General features: G+C 43.5%; 1 protein-coding gene across 3 annotated transcripts in view; it reads right to left on the bottom strand.

Moving 5' to 3' along the window:
- TMEM132B (transmembrane protein 132B) overlaps positions 1-24,925 on the bottom strand; it is a 1,306,862-nt gene that overhangs the window by 252,638 nt on the left and 1,029,299 nt on the right. The window lies entirely within an intron of this gene.

Genomic DNA, 24,925 nt, shown 5'->3' with positions numbered 1-24,925 from the left:
TAGTGTCCCGCCAGGGATTCATATCCACCCAGAACCTCACAATGTGACCTTATTGTGCCACAGGGTCTTCAGTGATGTAATTACTTAGGAATCTCAAGACGAGACCATCCTGGATTTAGGGTGGGCTGTAAATCCCACCCTAATGGGTGGTGTCTTTATGAGAGACAGACAGGGAACCTAAGAAGGCAGCGATGTGAAGTCAGAGAGAGACAGAGAGAGACTGGAGTTATGCTTCTATAGGCCAAGGAACATGAAGGACTGCCAGCAACAACCAGAAGGTAGGAGAAAAGCATGAGAAGGTTTCTCAACCCTACGGACATATTGATTTGGGACTCTGGCCTCCTAGAACTGTGAGAGAATAAATTTCTGCTGTTTTACGCCATCGCGTTTGTGGCCATTTGCTGTGGCAGCCCCAGGAAGCTAACACAGTGGCCATCTCGTGAGGCTGCTGCAAGGGTTCAGTGAGCTAATACAATATAAAGTGCTGGCACAGATGGAGTGCTACAGGCATGTTTATTACCATTACGTTACGCTGTATCTGTGAATCAAAGAAGGGAGTGAGACAGTCTGTCTAGGAAAGCAGTGGCTTACCTACAAACAAAATAAACTGACAAAATAAAATAAATAAATTCTGATATATTTGCTTTGGAGTGAAACACTGGCCATTCCTCCCTCCCTAGCAGAGCCGGATACACCCAGGAATGAATGTCAGGACGGTGACGGAGAGAGAAGGATTAGGAGCAAGACTCCCAGATTTTAATTCCAGCTGCAAGACGGACTAGCTGTGAGGCCTTGGATAGCCACTGAACTTCTGTGACTCAGTTTCCTTATCTGTAAAATGTGGATAATAACACTGTCTACCTACAGTGTTGCTATTACGAAGATTAAGTGAATTGCTGTATATTAAGTGCTTAGAAGAACACCTGGAACAAACAAGTGGATCAGCGTAGCTATTATTAATTTCCTAACAATATGCTACTACCATATGGTCTCCAGAGATCAGACACACAAGCATCTAAGCCTCCTATCTTGTGAGATGTCCTTTGGAACTACCCTAAGTCTCCAGCCAGGATTCTAAACACTTCTTCTCCAGATACGATTTCCTGATCCTACTCCTCTTCCTTAGCAGAAAATTCCTCTAACATCCCTAGACAAGGCAAATGTCTCCATTTGCCACAGTAGATCCATTTATTTCATAAGGGCTGCTCTAGAGAACATCCAGTCCTCAATCGTTTGGGCCCAAAGGACATTGCTGTACACCTAACAAATTCTTGGACATGTCATGGCTGTCGCAATTGATTTTTAAAAATCCAGTTCCGGTGCATGTCCATGAAAATGTCCAGAGGCAGGGCCAAATTCAGATGCAACTCACTACAGAGGTTCAAGTGTTACCCCCAGTTCCATTAGGCACTGGACCCTGTTCAGTTCTCATGCATGTGGGCTTTGTTCACCAATAAACTATCTCTCATGGTCGCAGTGTTGCTGCAGCAGCTCCAGATCTCACATCCTCATCCACAGTAAAAAAGCAAAATTCTTTAACTTGGATGAAACATCCCGGAGACAGGTTTTCACTGGCCGAATTAAACTGAGTGCTCAATCTTGAGCCAATCATTATGGCATCTAGGGTAGAGGCACAATGCTCACGGGCTTAGCTGGTCAACAACTATCCCTGCACTAAGGGTGAAGTTAACCCCCTCCTAATCACATGGGAGAGGTTAGCAAGGAGTGGCTTCTGAAAGGAAATTCAAGTTACAACAGAACAAATGAATGCTGGTTATCAAAAACACAAACCTAAAACCAGACTATTGACATGTGCCTCTCTCTTAAACACAAGTTATACAATTGTTTCTAAATCCCAGTCCTTAGTCCAAATCCTTCCTAATTTTAGATTATCTTTGTTAGAACAATTTAAGCCCAGGAACATCTATGTCTTGAATATTCATTAAGTTTGTTTTAGAGAAATATCTTTAGGCTTGGTGATATTCTTAGCACTTGTTATTTAAAAACTACAATATCTAAAACTACGTGGAAAAGATAAATGGTCTCGCCACTGTAATGAGTTTGCGGGATTTGGGCACTGAGCATGGAAAAATATATGACCACAAGGTGGCAGTAGCACACAACGAGTTTTGTTTGGGCAACGCTTTGACAGGTTTACATGAAAGGAGCTCCTCACAGCATGAGACTGTCCAAAGGATGTGGCATGAGGGGCCACCAGCCAGAGGGGAGGAGGGAAAGGGAACTCTGAAGAGAGGAGGATTCAAGACAGGGGCTCACATGTCTAGATAATGTCACACAGCAGCACAGTGGGGAGTCTCTGGGTCAGAGAGCTCTAAAGGGCGGTTGCAGCTTGAGTTCTTTTAGAGCTAAAAGGTTTATCTTATTTACAACTAACAGACATTGGACTCAGTTTTGCAGGGTATGCAAAACAGGCAGGCTCCAAATGTCTAAAAATCTGTTTATTTGGGCTATGTTTAAAACAATTGGATGTGTACAAATATGAGTTTGGTGCCAGCAGGCTTTTGAGCTAACAGGTCCCAGCCCACTGTGAAGAAACAAACAACACAGGGGCCAATAAACAGGAACCATTTTCGTCTCACTTACATAATAACGACTGACATACGGAAAAAAAAAAAATTTATATGTGTATTTCCATAGGGTCTTCATTATATAAACATTTGCTGTATGAATCCTTGAAATTATGGGATTACATAGGGAAGGATAAATTGGCAGAACAAGAAACTACTCATCAATGACTGGACCCTTCCAGATGTCAGTCCCTTCCCACACATGGCCCTCAGATAACAGCAGCATCTACCCTGCCCACTACTTCAGTATCTCTACCATCTTGATTGGTCAGATTCTGCTAACTGCCAACTATAAATACAATGCAAAAGCAATGCAAATCCATTGCAAAGTGAAACTGCAAATCTTGTAATAGTAGAGGATGGACAAATGCATGCAAAGCTATTGACAAAGAGAATGAAGCCAGGGTCTACAATCACCCCTCAAGATATATTTACCGGCCAGGCATGGTGGCTCATGCCTATAATCCTAACACTTTGAAAGGCCAAGGTGGGCAGATCACCTGAGGTGAGGAGTTCGAGACCAGCCTGGCTAACATGGCGAAACCCTGTCTCTACCAAAAATACAAAAATTAGCCAGGGGTAGTGGTGGATGCCTGTAATCCCACCTACTCCGGAGGCTGAGGCAGGAGAATTGCTTGAACCCAGGTGGCGGAGGTTGCAGTGGGCCAAGATCATACCACTGCACTCCAGCCTGGGTGACAGAGCAAGACTCCATCATAGATATAGATATAGATATAGATATAGATATAGATATAGATATAGATATAGATAGTGAACAAGTGAAGAGGAGAAAAAGCAACGAGGACAATGGGTGCTTCAGAAGACAGTGGATTCAGTAGCCGAGTGTCGTGAAGCTCTTGGGGAAACTGGGGAAGCCCTCGAATATTCCCGCTAAATGGATCCTTTTTGTGATCCTACTGGCAATGTCAAACATGAAATGAAAACTGCAATACTGTACAGTTATAGAAAACTGGAAGAAAAAATGACAAATTACCAACATGCACTCTTGGTTCAAAGTGCACAGATTGGGAATTGCCAACCCCTAATTTTGTTTAATGTAAGATAAAACAAACTTTTATTATAATCTTTATTTCATTTCTCAAGGAAGAAAAAAATATCCCAATGAAGTTTTTTGTCATTATTTTCTATGAAATTTTGGTTCCCCTTTTTAGTCAATTAATTTTAATTAGCCAAAAATACTAAAAGAAAATGTCTCCATCACACCCTTCTAGCTTTGAATTGCAATGCTCATAAAAATGTATATTTTATGTGTGTGAAAATATGCTAATATTGTATGTTGGTGGGGAACAGAACACTGGCTTCCCCGTGGTTCCTAAAACAGCACATTCCATCTCATCTCTAAACCTTTCCACTTGCCATTCCCTCTGCCTGGAAGCCTCTCCCACAGACACCACCATGACTCATTCCCTAATCTCCTTGAGATCTGGACAAATGTCACCTCTCAGGGAAGCTTTCCTAGACCACCCAGTCTAAAATGGCAAATCCCTCTTATCCTCAACAACTTCTATTGCTGGTTTCCTGCTTTATTTTTTCTCCTTAGCACTAAACCGTACACAACGTACACTTTGCTTCTCTTGTTTATTATCTTCTCTCCCACTAGATATAAGCCCAAGGAGAGCAAAGATGCTGCAGTTTCTGTTTCCTGCATTATCCATAGTGCTGAGAACCATGCCTGGCAAATGGGAGGAGCTTAATCAATATTGCTCGAATGAAGGGTCTTTATCTAAGATGTCATCCATCTCTGGATGTCCCATGAATATGAGACTTCAAGGGTGGAAGATGCTCAGTAAGAGACATCCCCAAAAAATTCCAAGGGCAGGGGAGGGTGTGAAGGCATCAGAACCCTGTGGACCAGAGGCTCTCAAACTTTCAAGCATATCAGAATCACCTGTGCCACTTGTAATGGCACAGAGATCTGGACTCAACCTCTAGAGACTGCGATGCTATAGGTCTGGGGGGGCAGGACCCATAGTGCTGTGTTTTTAAACAAGTTACCCTTCTGATGCAGGGGGTCCTCAGAACACTCTGTGGGCAATACTCTTTGGGACGCACCTCAGACATCACGTTCTGTCAAGCAGAGTCATGCAAAAGAGATTCAACACCCTTTCTGAGATAAGCCCAGCCCTGAGGCACAGGAGCATTTTCAGGGTGTGGTTAAGGAAAACTGTAAAGATACTTTTAATTGGGGTTCTCCCACCAAACCACTTTCCCTGTGATAAATTAACCAAAGAGAGAGAATCTTGCATCTCCCACTAAGCACCTGGAGGCTGGCAACATCAGACTCTACTGAGAGCTCCTTTCAAGCAAAGATTTAAACTTGAACAGGTTACAGGGCAGGGAAAAGAGAGTCCAAGGGATCCAGAGGGCAGGAGCCTGGCCTACCAAGATGACCACAGAGCAGGTGGGGTCTCCAGTCTTGCATGCTCCTGTCCAGGGGGCTGGAAACCCAGATATTTTGGGCCTGTGAGTCAGAACAGGAGCCATCTTGATGGACATACAGACAACTGGTGCTGGAAAAGCACATCCACCAGAGAGAAGTGCTAGAAATCATGAAACTCAGCTACAAGAACAGGACACTTGAAGGGGGATCTGCATGCCAGTGAGAACTTTCCCAGGAAACACGTGCTGATTTCTAGAAGCTATTGCCACTCTCTCGTCTCATTGCTCAGTTTAATCTCTTGTCTAAGAAAGTCAAATACTAAGCAACTTATATGTCTAGCTTTGGACAAATCAGAAATTTCAAATTTTTACAAGAAAAAGAATGATTTTAGTTATTTCAGTGCTTCTACTACAACAGCTGCCTTGATTTCATGTGTTTGTTACCTTTTGAGAGATGGCTAGGTATCAGCAACTGGGAGAGGCGACTTGTAGTCAATGGAGCCCATCAAAGCAAGAGAGAGCTACAGATAAGAATAATCATTGCAGCTACAATTGTAGAAATGTCTGCTCCACCCCATCCAAGGCAGCTCTGAGTATGAAAACAGCAGTAGGTTCATGTATGCAGGAAGCTCCATCTAGCCTGTGAAGCTGATCTGATCCTCAACCTGTTTATCTATGCCTCAATGAGACAGTCATTATGTTGTTTCCCCAACCAAATGATAGCTTCTACAATGCAATATTTTCTTCCCAGACTCCAGCTTCATAGACGCTTGGCCAGTCTCAAACCTCAACACCTTCCGCAGCCAATAAAACAGAGTAAGTTTACCCCAAAGCTGCCTGTTGGATCTTTCCTGTTCTATGCTAACTGTATTAGTTTCCCAGAACTATTGTAACAAATTACCACAAACTGGTGACTCACAACAAGAGAAACTTACGCTCTCACAGTTCTGGAGGCCAGAAGTCTGAAATCAAGGTGTTGGTAGGGTGGGTTCCTTCTAGAGTCTCTGAAAGGTAATCCATTCCATGTCTCTCCTATAGCCCATCCCTCAATACACACACACACTTCCTTCTTCACATCTTCCATAGCAACAAGATAAGCAAGTCCAAAACTCTGCCTTGGCCCCAAGTATCTAAACCTAGCAAAAAATGACTGGACCCAGCCACTCTAAGTAAGCATGTTTTACTTAGCCACTCATTTGGTGACAGTACATGCCATATGTATGTGTATATAAACTTTAGGATGATCTGCTATGATTCCTGGCTCCTGGTGATCACAGCTTTGTAACTCTGTTTCCCTTGGGTAAATCCTTGTAACTAATTTAATATGGCAAAGGCACTGGAATGTTGCTCCATGACCACATTAGGTTTATAAGACCATCTCACTAGCTGACTGACTCTAGAACTACGTTCTTGGGTGGCTTTGAAGAAACAGGCAGTCAGGTTGGAAGACCTATGTGACAATAACCTGGGGGAAGGGGAGCTTTAGGAACAGAGGGCAGCCTCCAGGCACCAGCCAGCAAAAATCCAGGGCCCTCAGCCATACCACAACAAGGAAATAAATTCTGCCAACAACTGAGTCAGCTTGAAGAAGATTCTTCACCAGTCGAGCCTCCAGATGAGAACACTGCCCAGACAATACCTGGGTTGCAGCCTGTGAGATCCAAAGCCGAGGACCCAGCTGAGTCATGCCTGGACTCTCAACCCACAGAAACTATGAGATAATAAATGGGTGATGTTTTAAGTCTTTAAGTTTGTGGTAATTTTGCTATTCACCAATAGATAACAATTAGACCATGTCTTAAAACTTTCAATTTGATAGCCAATAACTAAGTATCAGACAATTTCACATAAAAACTCAGATTTCTAACTTCACAGAAACTTAACCACACTGAACTTGCATTCCTGTCCAGTAACAATGGGCCTGAGCTGAGCAGCAGCTGCTCCATCAGCCAAGGCCCACTCTCCAGTTACCACATCCCCCCGACTCCCAATCCTTACTGCCTCCCTGACACTGAGGCTGAGTGCTGGTTGCTACTAATTACTACGTTTGCCCTATGCTTTTTCTCTGTATTGTCTTAGAAGGAAATGAAAAGACTTCTGTGTCTGTATCTATGTTAACTGTTTTCTCACATTGGTCTTCTTTGGTCATATATGCTACCAACCTGGTCCCTACAGGCAATGGTCTTCAATCGATGAGATACCACCCCCTAGAAGGTATATATACAAAAATGAGTAGGGGTAGTTGGGATTTCCCAATAACTCAGGAAGCAGGTAAGGTGAGGCTACAAAGAACTGTCAGTATTTAGAGGATTAGGGTTAGGGATGCTAAATGCCCTGTAGTGCACAGAAAAATCTCATCCCACATCAAATGCCAATAGTTCTTCCATGGAGAACCCTCTATGTAGATTTTTCAGTCCCTGTCTAGATAATGCCCACCCCTGTCTGCCCCCAATACAAATGCCAATGATATATTTTCCAAGCAAACTGGACCCTAAGCTGAACTGCTGATGCTCCCTAACTGTTCTGTCCTTGTCCCTGTGTGGGGCACACTCTTTTTTTTTTTTTTTCAGTGCATGTAGACAGAACAGGAAGCAACTTTCCCACAAATGCTGAGTATTCTGCGTCACCGTCACGAAATCAACACCTGCCACAATTTCAAGTCCATTATTGTCCCACTATCAGGAATGTGCTTTATTCATCCACTTCACTTCTCTTCATAGCCCCAAGCATTGGTGCCCCAAGCATTGGTTCATACCAAGAAAATCAATCCTCCTTCAGATCACATCTAAACTCTGACATGACAGAGGTTCCCCAATGCAAAAAGTCTTCTCTTCTGTCATTCTCAACCATGGACTCTGGTTCTTATGCTCCACACAATAAGTTAATGACAATGTGCATCTCTCTCACAGCAAAATCATTAAATACACAAATATATACACACCATGACCAAGACTTGGCAGGAGGCAGGGAAGCTGATATTTTCTCAGGGCCCAATAAACGGTTTCTCATGATTCAATTAGTAGGGTAATAGTGTTTCATGGGAACCTGGGATTTGTAAATGTAGAGTAATTAAGAACTAAAAATGGTTTTGAAATGAAAAGTATTTGGAAAGAAGATTGCGTCTCAGGGCTTTGGGATTCAAATATGTCTGGGAGGCATTCCATTTAATTTAAGGTCTATTTGCCAAGTATCTGCTACCTGTCAGGTGTTAACCTACTGTGTGCAAAAGAAACAGGCAGTCCTAAGAGACACACAGATAGAACAGTGAAGTTGGCCGGGCGCAGTGACTCACATCTCTAATCCCAGCACTTCGGGAGGCCGAGGCGGGCAGATCATGAGGTCAGGAGATCGAGACCATCCTGGCCAAATGATGAAACCGCATCTCTACTAAAATACAAAAAATTAGTGGGGCCTGGTGGCAGGCGCCTGTAGTCCCAGCTACTCGGGAGGCTGAGGCAGGGGAATTGCTTGAACCTGGGAGGGGGAGATTGCAGTGAGCCGAGATCGTGCCACTGCACTCCAGCCTGGGTGACAGATCAAGACTCCGTCTCAAAAAAAAAAAAACAGTGAAGTTAAGACCACTATAGACATAATTTCTACAACAGTGACGTTAAAGCTATACGTCTGCCTTGAATTCTAGACTCTAGCTGTGTGAATGTGGAAAAGTCATGTAACTTCTTTGTGCCTCTATTTCCTCACCTGTAAAATTGGGCATACTAGTGACAGTACTGGCCAGGTGCGGTGGCTCTCATGCCTGTAATCCCAGCACTTTGGGAGGGCAAGGCAGGTGGATCACTTGCACCCAAGAGTTTGAGACCAGCCTGGGAAACATAGCAAGATCCTATCTCCAGAAGAAGTATGAAAATTAGCCAAGTGTGGTGGCACGTGCCTGCAGTCCCAGCTACCTCAGGGAGGCTGAGGTGGCAGGATCACCTGAGCCCAGGAGGTCAAGGCTGCAGTGAGCCATGATCTCACTACTGCACTCCAGCCTGGTGGACAAAGCAAGATCGCACTTCAAAAACAACCAACCAACCAACCAAACAAATAATAGTACCTACTTCACAGTGTCACTGCAAGGATTAAATGGAGACAGCATATACAAAGTGCTTAGAACAGAGCCTGGCATATAATTAGTACTATACAGTGTTCACGATGACAATATGGGTGATAAGAGTGTCCAAGTGCTGTCCCCTTCATAAACTAGTCCAGACTGAAATGCTGACATCCAAAAGAATCACCCTTTGGTGCTAAAATGCTTCAGGGGAAGACTGAGAACTAGAGAAAAACTGCTATGAGAATCATCCAACAAACTCCCAACCCTGGTTGTCCCACACACACAAGACCAGGAAGATTAATGGAATCGCCCAGCATCCAGCCCCTACTCCTACACAGCGCTTGTATTTCCCATTGAGGAGCCACACTCAGGCTCAGTCCAGGTAGTTCAGGTTGTGCTGCCTCCACTGTTGGCTTCAGGGATTGGCATGTATGTGACCAACCAAAGCATTGTGTCCTCCTGACAGAGTGATTGGTCCAAGGAGGAACCATATGACCCAACCAAGCCAATCAGACTTTCCCATTCCCTGGCCACAGTTGATTGGCTCACAAGTAGACATGTGACTCAGGATTTGTCAGGGATTGTTCATTCCAGCTGTCTCTCCACTAAGCAATAAGCACTGTAAGAGTCCACCACCTGCCTGAGAATAAAACCAGCAGAGAAATGCAGAGGCAATTAATGGAATGAGCTTGCTTTCTGGCCACTCCATCTTGGTGTCTGGATCCAGCCAGACCTGAGGCTCTCTTTGAACTTTTCAATTACATGAGCCAGGAAATTACCCTTAAGCCACTTTGAGTTGGGTGTCTTCTATTTGCAATCAAAAGTTCACTGACAAAAAGCAATCAGGCTCTGACATTTCTACCACTCTGAGGACCAGATAAAAACCTCTCAAAGTTCACAGAAGATACACACATAACTTTACCCTCCGTAATCCAAGGACAAGAGAACACATGGTAGAAGGATGTTCAATATTTCAACTGCCCTTGTGAGCACAGAGAGCAAATATTAAATAAAGGGAATTTATGGAAATAATCAGAGATCCTCTCTTGTCATACCCATCACTTCGGTAATAAATATTAATTTTAAAAAGCTAAGATACAAAAATTCAATTCATAACTCAAAAATAACCTGACCTTTTATTGAATTAAACTCATTTTCTGTCAAACCTGCTATTTGTAAAGTGTTTGGTTATATGAACTTTCAGGTGGCTAATAATTATTTCATCACAGTAATTTAAAGCATTTTGTCAGCCATAATGAATTTTTTCCCCTCTTCCTCTCCAACCCAGACACACTCAAGGGTTCACCCTGATGTACTGGGTATTTCCTGTCCACAAAGACTTTTCAACTAACCTGGGTCCTCACAGCTACCAAGAAACACACAGGCACACACATGCACATAGACATACATCCATTTTCACAGCTTTATTTGCCACCTATATTTTTTTTCTTAAAATTTAGACTCAGTAGGTACAGGCACTTGTGCAGGTTTGTTACATGGGTACATTGCATAATGGTGAGGTTTGGGCTTCCAGTGTGCCCATCACTCAAAGAGTGAACATTGCACCCAATAGATAACTTTTCAACCCTCATCCCCCTTCCAACCTTCCCACTCCTGAAGTCTCCAGTGTCTATTATTTCCATTTTTACATCCATGTGACCCACTGTAGCTCCCACATGGAAGTGAGAACATATGGTATTTGATTTTCTGTTTCTGGGTTACTTCACTTAGGATAATGGCCTCCATATTATGATGATCCCCAAACTTATTTTTACAGCACAGAACTTTCTTCCAAGTCCCAGATTCATAGCCAAATGAAAACTTGAAATCATCTCTTAGAAGTTGCAAGGAAAATCAAACTTACTTTGTCCAAAAACTGAACTCAAGATATCAACCCACCCAACATAAAAACAAAACTACCTACTTCTCTTGTCCCCCTTGAGAAAGGACCACCAACATCAAAGTACTCAAGCCACAAACCTGGGGATCAACCCTGTCGCCCCCTTGACACCCAAGTCCATCAACAAGTCCCAAATGTCTCTCCATGTCGCTGCCATCATCCTCATATGTACCATGTGCAACCACTGCTACAAACCATGCAGCAACCAGGTCATCTGCTCAAAATCCCAAGCTGTCACTGCCCACCTTAACACTCTCCCCTAGTCACTTCCACTGTTAGAAGAAGTCCAGAATCCATCAAGCATGGACTCTGGAACCAGACTGCCTGGATTCAAATCCTGGCTGTACTGTTTATCAGATGGGCAAGTTACTTAACCTCTCTGAGCATCAGTTTTCTCATCCGTAAAATGAAATCATAGTAGCCACCTCACTGATGTCCTCTGATAATTGAATTTTAAGCACTTAGTGGGTGCCGTTTGAATGATCTCTTTAGGCTTGTGGCTCCAGGCTTTCCTACTTGTCTTCCTCAGTTCCTACCCTGGCTATATGGGTTGTTCTCTGTTTGCCCCTCCAGATCCACTGTCCAGACTTTTCTGCCCTGCCCTGTACCATTAGAGGCTGACAGATATGAACAGCATCACTCAGAGGCTCCCACGTCCTCTCTCTGGCTTCCAGTTGGGTTCAACCAACAGGAGGGACAGCAGGAAATTAGACAGTGAGAAAAGCGAGGCTGAGATATTTCTATCCCCAGCTTCTTCCTCCTGTGACAGTGGCTAGGTTTGTCCCCTGAAGTTCCTGCAGGAAGCATTGTTCCATAACTTCTCTCACTGTAATTAACCTTCCTGTCTCCACTTCCTTGGGCCAGGGCCATCACTGTTTGCCACTGCTACTTGTTCTTGGCTGGCTTCCTTGACTGTGCCTCCGTCTTCATCAAAAGCCCCTTCATTAAGTTCTCTTTGAGGTGTGCCAGGCTGTTCCTGCCCGAACCCTGACTGATATGGGCGTTTGCATATACTGTTTGCTATGCCTGAAACCTTTATTCCTCACACCACCCCCCAGTCCTTTTACCCCCAATTATCTGGATAATCTTATCCATCTTTCAATTCTCATCTTAATTGACGCCTTCTCCAGAAAGCCTTCCCAGGTACACAAAACCAGGTTGTTTTTTTTCTTGTATTGCATGTCTATTTTTTCCTTCCTCGTATTTATCACACCGAATACTAAATAATCACCAGTGTAAGTTTTCATATACATTATTGTTGTCTCAAACAGTAAGACCCATAACAGCAGAAACGACATATCTTGTTTGGTTTTTGTATCGTCCCCACTTCATACAATGCTTTGTACACACTCAATGCTCAATATGCACTTCTCAGATTAATCAAACAATCAAAACACCCAAAATGCAGCAGGTCCCTGTGATTGAAATGCCAGGCTTTATCCAATACAGAAAGAAACCAACAAACTGATATCAAAGGCAAAGCCGCTTTGGCTTCTCAACCTAAGGCACATGCTCCTGGAAGGTGCTTATGCTTCTCTCTTTTACTGACATGGCCTCTAGTGGCAAATGGTCTCCAGTAAAACCTGGTGTTGGAGCCCATGTTGCAAATGTGGGCACAGAGGCAGGCTAGGCAGGAGGGAAGCTGGCAGTGGATCACGGGGCCCCCAGGGCTCAGCCTGATGTACCCTCCCCTGTCACTCAGGAGGAGCAGCACTAACAGCACCTCACATCCAATTGCCACTTGAATACTTGCCAAGTACTTTCACACGTATTACCTCAGGTGTTCCTCATGCAAGCCTGCGACACTGTGACAGAGAAATGATTCACACATCCACAATCACACAAGTGTGAGTGCAGAGCCAGGGCTGGCCTAGTGGTCCTGTGGTTATTGGTCCCAACCTGCAACTCCTCCTAGAAGGTGAGCTGGCCTCAGCCACGTGGGTTTTCTTGGTATGATCTTGGCTGTTGGTCACACGAAGTGCCCCAAACCTCCCTCTACTGAGGTCCCTTTGAAAGTACCCAAAAAGGCAGTGTAATGAAGGGGCTAAGAGCATAACCTCCAGACCCCGATGCCTGGGTTCAAAGCCAAGTGCTGCCACTTTCTACCTGTGTAGCCCAACGCGAGTTATTTTAGCCTCTTTAAGACCCAGTTTCCGTGTCTGGAAAATGGGGATGACAGCGCCCACTTGGATGGTAGCCTTGAGTATTAAGCGAGTGAATGTATTTCCATGACACAGCACAGTGCCTGACCTGGCATATGGCAAGCACTAAATACATATCTCCTATTCCAACCCATTTTTAACCACACCAGCTAAATTGTCCCCACTAAACTAGCTTCCAGCCTTCACGTAAGGTGGAAATCTTATTCCACTTTGCCCCTTGTCTCCCAACCCAGGGATGGAGAGGAAAGCACATAGTAGGTATATTTCTCAGTCTATAAACTCAAAAAATATATTATTTTCTTTACTTTCTAAAATCCAAATTAATTTTGATTCTCAGTCCTATGTGGCCAGGCTGGTTTTAAAAATAAAACTAAGGCCGGGTGCAGTGGCTGATGCCTGTAATCCCCACACTTTGGGAGGCCAAGACAGGTGGATACCTTGAGCTCAGGAGTTGGGAGACCAGCCTAGGCAACACGGAGAAACCCTAGCTCTACAAAAAAAAATAAAATTTTAGCTGGGTGTGGTGGTGTGTGCCTGTAGTCCCAGCTACACGGGAGACTAAGGCAGGAGGACCAGATGAGCCCAGGAGGTTGAGGATGCAGTGAGCTGAGATCACTTCACTGCACTCCAGCCTGGGCAACAGAGTGAAACCCTATCTCAAAAAAACTAATTAATTAATTTAATTTAATTTAACTGGATGGAATCCCTCCTGAGGTTCTGTACTCTCTTTTAGGGTTTGGGAGGAGGTATAGTTGTGGGGTTCTGTGTAGGGACAAAGATGGGAAGGGAGAAGAATGCAAGCAGAACTTCCACTGTGCACCCACACAGACTGCCCCTGAGCCATCCCACATGGTGGCTCCCATGGCCCCTTCAGGTCTGCAGGGGAGTGGGGTAGGGTCTCTGCTACTTTGCTGCCAGGCTTGGGGCTGGGAAACCTTTCAAAAGGCTACCCATGTCCCATCAACTCAGATCCATGGTAGTAACCTCAAGTGCCTCCAGTACCGGGCAAGTGATATAAAGGTGAGTAGCTGAGCAGGTAGAGGCTATGGAAAGCTGTTAACTAATACCCACAGGCCCCAATCTAAGGGCAAGTCTCTGTGAGTCACCTCTGCTTTCAACCTAAAAAAGAAGTGGCCTCTGCTAACAAGAGCTTCCATTTGCATAGCTCTATCCAGCAGGCAACATGCCTTGACATGAACTTGACTGCAGATGACCTGCAGCCTGAGGGCACTCTGCAAAGGCATTCTCTGAGGAGTTTCTGCTCCTTCACCATCCCAACAATTCTCCTCCATGACCATTTTTCTCCATTTACTAAGTCCAGGAACACAATCTCCTAACACCACTTTTGACACAGTAAAGTTCAATTGTTGATAGTGAGACACACACACACACACACACACACACACACACACACACACACACGCTATTCTTTGGTAAATCTGTTTTAATCCTGCTGTGAAAAAAATAACTCTTCAGTGCAGACCCCAGAGTTGAAAAGGATAAAGAGGAATATGTCAGTTACCTCCTGCTGCATGACAAATCATTCCAAAACCTAGCTACCCCAAAACAATATTTTTCATCTTAAAGTTTCAAGAATTCAAGAGCATTTTGTTCTCTCTCTCTCTCTTGAGGTTTCAGTCATGGTGTGGGGGCTGCAGTCATCTGAAGGCTTGATTGGGGCTGGAGGCTCCACCTCCAAGGTGACACACTCAAATGGCTATCGGCCTCAGTTCACCATGTGGCCCTCTCCTTAGATGCTACTTGAGCATCCTCACAACATGGCAGCCAGCTTCCTCCAGAATAAATGATCCGAGACAGAACAAGGAGAAAGATGCAATGCTTTCACATCTTGGTCTCAGATGTCACATAACCTCATGTCTGCTGTATTTTATGTGTTAGAAGTGACTCACCAAATCCAGCCCACATTCACAGAATGGAGAACTCAGCTTCACCTCATGAAGTAAGGACTATCAAAGAATTTATACACATATTTTTAAGCCACTGCAATGAAAAGGTTTCAGAGACTCATTTTGCCTGCTCTTGAATTTCACAGAAAAGGAATCACATGTCTCTATGGATCAACGTTACGTTTACCAACATTAACCTAGCTATTGCATATAGCAGTAGTTTGTTTTCTCACTGCATGAATATACTGTGGCTTACTCATCCATTCTACTGTTGATGGACACTTGGGTTGTTCCAGTTTGGGGCCTTTGTACATAATGCCACTATAAGCATTCTTGTGTGTGTCTTTCGATGAACACATTTGTGAATTGCTGTTGAATATTTAGCTAGGAGTGGAACTGCTGGGTCACGGATTTGTGTATGTTCCAAATGGTATTAGTTGCGAGGACAGTAGTAACCATGGAGAGGAGAGGAGTCCCTGGGAAGGAGCATATGGAGCTTATGAGGTGCTGGTTACATTCTGATTCTTGAACTGAGTGACGGTTACACAGGTTTGTTCATTTTGTAAAAATGCATTGAGTTATGCAATTATAATCTGTGCATTTTCTGTCTGTGGGTGTATGTCTATATAAAGTTTTCTTTAAACTTTTAAAATACTTGAAAAGCACCTATTATATACAAGATACCATAGGGCTATGACATCAGGCCTCTTTGTACAAAGCTGCCCTACTTATGACAGCAGTGGCACTAAAAGACTGCCAATTTATCTAGAAGATACATTGGCCACATGTCCACAGGTCTGGCTTATAGCTGCTGCATGGAACTGATGGAATGCCATAATAACAACCAAAAATGGCCACTAATATTTATTGAGTTCTTTCCAGTATCAGGCTGTGTTCTAGGCTCCATAGTATCTCTCTAAATTATCATAACAACTCCATCTTCAGTTTTAATGTTGAGGAAAGTGAGGAACAGGAAGTTTAAGTAACTTTCCCAAGATCACACAGCTAGTAAGAGCCAGAGCCAGGATTCAAGCCCAGGAAGTGTGGTGGCTCTACGGCTATAAAAGAGAGAGCAGGAAGAGATATCTGTGATGAATTATGGAAGGATGGATGGAAGAAAGAAAGGAATGGAGGAAAGCAAAGGAAAGGATGAAAGGAAAGCGAAGGGGAGGGAAGCAGAAGGGCGGGGAGTGGAGGGGAGGAAGGGAGGGGAGTGGAGGAGGGCAGAGGAGGGGAGGGAGGTAGGTGAGGAAGGAGAGGGGGAGGAAAGGAGCTGCAACTTCTCTGCCCACGCCATCTAAAATACTCCTCATGCCCCATTATGCTCTATCCTGACATCCTGCTTTAATTTTTGCATAACACTTAGTACTCCCTGAAATTATACTTCATTTGTTTACTTATTTATTGTCTGTATCTCCAGCTAGAACACAAGCTCCCTGAGGACTTTTTCTGTCTTGCTCATAGCTGTATCCTCAACATCCAATTTTAAAAACTAGATTTATCAGTCGTGTGTGTGTGTGTGTGTGTGTGTGTAGACAAAATATGGAAGAAAAGAGGGGCGATAGAAAGACGAAGGCCAGAATGGGAGAGATCATTGGCTTTTCCTTGGTCAATTCCTGTGTTGTTGCCTTGTAACTAGTAGGGATTGCTTTTGTAGTTTGAGGATAAAATGCAATGAAGTGTAAAATAAGAAGGAATAAAAGGATGCTATAAAGTTCTGATTTTCAGAAACAATATCCACATGTGTGCAATAGCTGCCGGGGCAGGAGCCAGAAGTGGAGCAGGGATGGCAGACATTTCACCTTGTGTATCTATGCAGTCAAATAGCCCTGGGTGCCTGCAACACTGTTTTGGAAAAGATGTTGAGGCCGCCTGTGGGCTCAGCGGAAGAGAATGCTGTGACTAGTTCTGTGAGCCATAAGCAAGTGCCGGAGTTGGCAGCTTTCAGCTGCATATTCACCATCCTGGCCTAGAGTATTTCCTGGACAGACTGTTGACCAACACACAATGCTCCAACTACAGTGATCAGCTCAAATTATGGCCCAAGTTCAAGGAACCTGGCAATTAAACCGCACTGGACAATAGGTTTTTTATTTTTTATATATATATATATTTTTTAAGATGGAGTTTCATTCTTGTTGCTCAGGCCAGAGTGCATTGGTGGGATCTTGGCTCACTGCAACCTCTGCCTCCCAGGTTCAAGCAATTCTCCTGCCTCAGCCTCCCAAGTAGCTGGGATTACAGACATGCACGACCACGCCCGGCTACTTTTGTGTATTTTTAGTAGAGACAGGGTTTCACTGTGTTAGGCTGGTCTTGAACTCCGACCTCAAGTGATCCACTCACCTTGGCCTCCCAAAGTGCTGGGATTACAGGCGTGAGCCACAGCACCAGGGCGACAATAGGTTTTTATGTTTCCAAAATGCCTCTGGAAAAGGAGATTTAACAACCTCCCCCACAACCAAATCCTGTGTTATGCAGCCCTCCATGCCTCGTGTATAATTATCATCTGTGCCACACTGCCAGCCTTTCAGAACCCAAACATCAAACCCGTAGTCAGAACAGCAGATTGTAGAGGAAGACTCCTCCTTTCTAGTCAAAGACTCTGATCATTCCACAACAGTCCTGACCCCCAAAGACTTTTCCTTCTTTTGAACTCCCTTAGTATTCACTCTCTGTTCATCTCAGTATCCAGAATTCTTTACATTGCCTTTTGCTGTTAGTTAAGGATGGGTGGATGGATAATGGATAAGTGAATAAACAGAAGGATGGAAGATGGAGACAGATGTTTCTCCATCTCAGTAACAAGCTTGTTAAAATTCACCACCATTTCTTATTTTAAACCTCCAATATCCTACTTGAAGCCTGGTACAGCGGCTCAATAAATGACTACCAACAACAAGGTAGGTGGGATTTACAAACTGGGGTTGCACATCTCAAAAGCTATGTCCAATGCCGCTCCCATAAAAGGTATCCACAGTGGCTTTTCAGCCTACAGAAGGAGGGAAGACCTTGTTGGCTACAGACCTGTGACATGTGAAGTGGGGCTTCCGGTCTATGTAGGGACACACAAAAGACCAAGAAGACCAAGCTCCAGTTGACACTGCCTTGATTCACCTTCCTGCAAGGGCAAAGTCTGTTCACTGCACACGGACAAGAGACCCAACTGTTCTTTAATTAATAAACAACCAGAGGACCCATTTGAGTTACTGTGTTCAAGGGTCCAGTATTTCTAGCTGTGTTTGTGGACTAAGCTCCAGTGCTATTGACAGGGACTTGGAAAATAAGAAGCAAAAAACTCTTACCCCTTTTTTCAGAAGAGAGACTTCTTATGCAATGGGTCACAAATCTACCCACCCCACTCCCAAAAAAAAAAAAAAAAAAAAAAAAAAAAAAAAAAAAAAAAAAAACAGAGGCAAATACTTTTAAGATAGAAGACTTCTTTCTGTCTGGGTCAATCCAGATCATGGATAATGCTGCCAAGGATCTTCAGAACCTTTTCTTAGACAACGTCTCCCCTGTACCTCAGAGTCCTTAACTGTGTCATCACTTCAAAAACAGCCTTTAGAGACTAACTACGAGTACCACACACCTAGAGGAATACAAAGCAAAGAAGCTCTGGGTTTTAGAGAATGTGAGATTTATTTCTAACATAGCTAACAGGTCCTTGTGCAACATTAGCCAGATCATCACACTTCTTTGTGAGACATCAAAACAGCTTCACCAGGCTGCATGCATTTGGTGAACTCTTCTTATCTTTGCATAACAGGAAACTCAGTCAGCTATCACTGGATCCAGGAAAAACCTTTCTATTTCTCCTAAAAGCCTAAATTATTCACATCTCAGAGCCTTTGCACTTGCTCTTCCCTCTCTAGCTCTCCATGGCTTTTTGGTTATGCCTGTCTCACTTTATTCAGCCTGCTCACTCCTCGTCTTGCCTCCATGGGCATTTTAAATTGTAACAAACAAACAAGTAGAGAACAAAAAATGCAACAAATCCAGTGAAAAAACAAAAAATGCAAATGTAAAAAGAAACTACTAATTTGTTCATGTGTGATAGCCATTTTTCATTAGCTGGCATTGCTACAAAATCACTTACAATATGCCACTCCCTAATTCATAAAACACCAATGCTGCCAATGTGGACCCACGTCTAGACCATAGTCACACGTAACCAGGCACTTTTTCTCCTTGACAGCCATCTGACCTTACTTCCCTCCCACCTTGGGTTCATCTAGACTCTTGCTCCATTCAAAATCAACAAACGGCTGGGCACGGTGGTTCACGCCTGTAATTCTAGCACTTTGGAAGATCGAGGCAGGCGGATCACTTGAGCTGGAGAGTTCAAGACCAGCCTGGCCAACATGGTGAAACCCCATCTCTATAAAAAATACAAAAACTAACCGGGAGTGGTGGTGAGCACCTGTAGTCCCAGCTACTTGGAAGGCTGGGAGAATCACCTGAGCCTGGGAGGCAGAGGTTGCACTGAGCCTTGATCCTGCCACTGCACTCCAGCCTGGGCAACAGAGTGAGATCCTATCTCAAAACAAAGAAACAAACAAACAAACAAACAAGCAAACAAGCACTTCATTACTTGTTTGATTCACAAAAAAAAATGGTCACCATAAACACCAAAATACCAAGGATTTCTGTGTCTCACCTACTAGAATATAAGTCTCATTAGATCAGAGAACTATCTAGTCAGTGCAAAAGCAATGGCTGGCAAATAGAAAACACTCAAATATTTGTTGAACTAATAAATTAATGAATCTCCCATATGAGAAATATTACATAACACTGATCCACCTCCCATGGTTTCAATAAAAAATACATTAAACCCCTGGCATTCACTAGACTGTTGTTTAGATCAATTGATCATGTTTCTTTCAGTTGCCAAACCTGCTTATAAAGTACATGAAAGTGACAATAATAAAGCTATTTTCCTTGGGAAATTAAAGCCTGAGAATTACATAAGGTCTTTGTCCAACACAAATTTTGTCAGCATCTACTCTCATGTGACCTAGGACATTTATTTATTCTGTCACTAAAAAGGCTCCCTCTGGCCATAAATTCCAAGGTGCATTGATCACCTCCAACAATAGGGTCCACAAGGCAGCCTCCAGCTGCCAAGCTCCTGGGCGTGATGTGAAACAAAGAGCCATGGTGAGGCTCTGCAGAGCTAACCTCCCAAAATCAGGGGAGCAAAAATATGCTAGACAGGTCCCCCAACCTTAGATACCCAACTCTCATACAGTTTTTTTATCCCCTCAAATATTATCAAGAAGAAACGGGAATAAATTTAAAAACCAAACTTTCATCTTGTCTAGTTTTTTAATCCTTTTTTGCTGTGAGAGCAAAACAAAACAATCTACATCAAAGAAAACAATCTTGCCTAATTTTAAAATGTTGGTAACTTGTTTTAAATGCCCAGCATTAAATTTTTAAAGTAAAATAAGTCAGGCATATGGAGGCAAATGCAGCATGATCTCTCTTATATGTGGACTCGTACAAAGTTGAATTCATAGAAGTAGGGAGTAGAATGATGGTTATCAGGATCTGGGGGAGCTGGGAAGATGGGGAAAGGAGAGGTGTTGATCAAAGGGTAGAAACTGGCTGGGCACGGTGGCTCATGCCTGTAATCCCAGCACTTTGGGAGGCCAAGGCAGGTGGATCACCTGAGGTCAGGGATTCAAGACAAGCCTGGTCAAAATGGTGAAACCCCATCTCTACTAAAAACACACAAAATTAGTCTGGCATGGTAGCATGCTCCTGTAATCCCAGCTACTTGGGAGACTGAGGCAGGAGAATTGCTTGAACCCCGGAGGCAGAGGTTGAAGTGAGCTGAGATCATGCTGCACACTCCAGCCTAGGTGACAGAGCAAGGCTCCATCTCAAAAAAAACAAGGAAGAAACTTTCATTTAGACTAGAGGAATAAGTTTTAGTGATCTATTACACAAAATGATGGCTATAATAAATAATAATGCATTATATGTTTCAAAATTGCTAAAAGAGTACATTTTCAATATTCTTACCACAAAAAATAAGTATGTGAGGTGATGGATTTATTAAGCTGAATTAATCATTCCATGCTTTAAACATATAGCAAAACATCACATTGTACCCCATAAATACATATGATTTTTAATAAACATTTTTAAATAAAAAATAAATTTTAAAACATAGAAACAAAAATTTAACTGATAGAAATAAGTGTCTTCAGAATATGGGACAGATACCCTAAGGGTACATGAGAAAACTTTAGGTGATATGACAAGGATATAACATTAAATAACATTGAGTAAAAGAAATACAGAGAGTTTCGGCCGGGTGCGGTGGCTCACGCACTTGAGGAGGCCGAGGCGGGTGGATCACCTGAGGTCAGGAGTTTAAGACCAGCCTGATCAACATGGTGAAACCCCATTTCTACTAAAATTACAAAAAATTAGTCAGACATGGTGGCACATGCCTGTAGTCCCAGTTAGTTGGGAAGCCGAGGCAGGAGAATCGCTTGAACCCACGAGGCAGAGGTTACAGTAAGCTGAGGTCACATCACTGCACTCCAGCCTGGGTGATGGAGCGAGACTCCATCAAGAGAAAGGAAAGGAAAGGAAAAGGAAAAGGAAAAGGAAAAGGAAAGGAAGAGAGTTTCTAATCTTTTTCAACCCTTTTGATTAAATCAAGTAGAAAGTTGCAGTTGTTAATGTCTTCAACCTTCTCTAACACTTGCAAATCTGCCCTTTTAACAGAAAGAGCTAATAAGCCTCAAAGTCAAGGCATTTTAGAGCCTTCGCCTATCTAGCTTAGATGTAATAACTCTAGCTTTGTATATATTTATTATTTATAGTTGCCATCTATTTATCATGAGTGATACTGGCTTTCCATTTTCAAAAGAGAGACAAAGTTTCTGTTTTAGGTAAACTTGCCTTTGTAAAAATATGCACTGACTTAAAGAAGATAAGGATTGAACACTAGTAATGATGGTGCATACACATGGAAGAAATAATGAGGTCTGACAGAAGAGAGACAATGCCAACTTCCCAGTCCCTGAAGTCAGGAGTTGCCAAGGTAAGATGAGTTTAGATAGTAAACTCACTACTGTAATAACTATGCATTTATTTTAATGTGTACTAGGAAAAAATAAAACTAGAAAATCAAGAGATTGATTTTCCACCTTAGTGAGTGATAGAAAATTTTAAGATAGACTTATTGCCCAAAAAATGTGTATCAATCAAAATTAAACTAGTAAAGGGGAAAGAGTTTGGGTGGTATGTTGGTATGAGCACAAATCACGAAGGTGGTCCATGAATAACTCCAGCCTCAGAGATAACTGGGGCTGTCACTGACTTCCACAGTCAGCCTCACACTCTACTGCGATCCTGCAGCTGCACCCTGGGGGTCTTTGAGCAACAAATCAAAGAAGCAATTATCTACAACAAGAGGCCATCTCACCGTCCAGTTCAATTCAGCTAAGATGACAGCAGCTGGTACCGCAGTATGAGAAACCCACTCCAGGCTGGGTTTGCTCAACAGCTCAGATGAAAGAAAAGAAAACATATCTGGAGGAGGACTCAATCTGCTAAAAAAAGAACTCTATCTGCAGTTGTCAAAAAACACTTTTGTGGAACACACAGCCCCTGCCTTCACCTGTCTATGTCTCCTATGTCTCCACCCCTAGCAATTCACAGAGTGACCAAGAATGGAAAGCCATTAACAAAAAGAGTTTTCAAGCAAATAAAACAGATTTTTAAGAAGCAAAACACCTGCAACTTTACAAAGCTAGACTGATCTGGAATAATTCAACAAGTGGTTAAACCCTAAAACACATTTCAAGAGCAATGTTATTGAACCGAGTTTAATGTAATTTCTTGGCATCAAATTATTACAGCAATCAAACCACCCATCTTTCAGAGACTTTTAAACTTTTTAAAGGCCTCTTTTTAAACTTTTTAAACTTTTCCAAAGACCTCTGTGTCTTGTTTACGTCTCAGTTTGTCTAATGGCTCTGTCATCAAGAGACTGAGGCTCAGAGAAATGGAGTGGCTCAAGCAAGGTCATAAAGAGTCAGAACCAGGCTCAGACATCCAACTCCATAATTCTCCTCTTTCCACCATCTCCTGTCACTGCTCCTTAAGAAGGCAGTAAGAGTATGCCTTCTTTGTGTTCTTACACCAAACATCCTGTTCAGAATCATCATTCTGTATCCTAGGACCATCTCTTGGAATGAAAAAGATAAAACTGCATGACCCCTACTAGAAAAACAGAGATGCCACTATGACTGCACTGAGAAATCACACTTACCTTCAAAGAAAAGATGAACCATACCCTACTTCTGTCTGCATTTTAGGAGCCTGAAGATACTGGGTGCACCATAGAAATTATTTATGTTTGACATAAAATCATGTGATAACCTAAAATGCCAAACACTCAAGGGAGAGTGTAAGTTGGAGTTCCTTGTGTGCAAACAACAGAAATCCTTTCTGGCCAGCTTATGAGATTTCTAGAAGGGATGCTGGGCATCTTGTAGAATAGGAAGGACATGCCTAAAATCCCAAGCCCAGAAATGGGCCAAGTTCCAGGGAAAGTAATTGGCAAGACCTCCACAGAAAACATCTGATCAGAAGCGCCAGACCCCACCTCCAAGCTTCCACTTCAGCTGGCACCAAACAGCATGTGTACCTGGCACCCAAAGAACTGCATTTCCCATTGGCATCCATAGAGTATCTTCCCCAGTAACCAATGCACATCACCTGTGGATCAGACAGCAGGAGGGACCCTCATCTCTGCCCCCATTCAGTCCCTGATTTACGTGAACACCACACATGCACATACACTCACACACATATGTATACACATATGTACATTCACACACATTCACACACACACACACAGAGTAGGAGACACATGTGAAGCACTGCTCTGCTGTCCCTCAGCCCACCTGATTTCAGAACCACTAGAATGGACAGTTCCATGTGCCACAGCTAGGTGCTATCACCAAGGCAGTCTTGACTTCTCTACTGTTTTCTCCAAGTTATTGCCCCAGATCAACCTTCAACCAATTGGGAAGCAAGGCCAAAAGATAAACTCTCCAGCCTCCCCATTTTCCCAAGGGACAATTCTGAGGGTCCTTGTACACAGTTCCAAGAGAGCACCCCAGTGGGATGACGTCCCAGGGACCCTTCGTCTTCCTCCTTGGTCTCATTCTCCCCATCCTCTTATTTCTGCTTTCTGGTGTCACCTCCCAGATTAACTACCTGGGCCCCATGTCCTGGTCAGGGGTCTGCTTTGTGTCTACATGCACAGATTGCATGCACTTGTACAGCATGAGATGTCTACGGGAGAACGGGGCCTTGCACCCCCAGCAGGTTGAAAGGTGTGTGGAATATCAAACCCCCAATGTCTCAACCACAGGGGCTCAACACACCATGCCTGTAACTCCACAGAGCTGGAATGGGGCTGAGGCTGGTTTTACGCCTATAGTGTGCTTAGTAGCAAGGCTAACACAAATTTGGTGTCTTCCTTTCTCTCTCCATATCTCTTGTGCCATTAAGAATCTGACCAGGACAGAAGCAACTCTGAGCATTTAAAACAGGAAAATTAATCCAGGGAAAAGGATGCGCATTCACAGGCATCTGGGAGGCCCAACTGAGATCAGTGCAGCAGGAAGCTGCCAGCACCCCTAGGCCAGAAGAACAGAAGGAGGTAGTGTTTTCAGAACCAGGGACCACGGTCACAAAAGGACAACAGAACCACAGAGGACTCATTAAGCAGAAGAAATGTGGCTGCTACCATGGACACCATGAGCAGGAGGGTAGCCTTCCTCTTGCTTCCAATTTTCTACCAGTGCCTCCCATCAGCTGAAGCCAGTTGAGACTAACTGGAAACGACAGCCTGCAGGGGCAGCCTCCTTGGAAAA

This window comes from Macaca thibetana, chromosome 11 (genome assembly GCF_024542745.1).
Source record: "Macaca thibetana thibetana isolate TM-01 chromosome 11, ASM2454274v1, whole genome shotgun sequence".
Lineage (NCBI taxonomy): Eukaryota > Metazoa > Chordata > Mammalia > Primates > Cercopithecidae > Macaca > Macaca thibetana.
The sequence above is the reverse complement of the archived record's forward strand: the minus strand, read 5'-3'. Positions and strand labels throughout refer to the sequence as shown.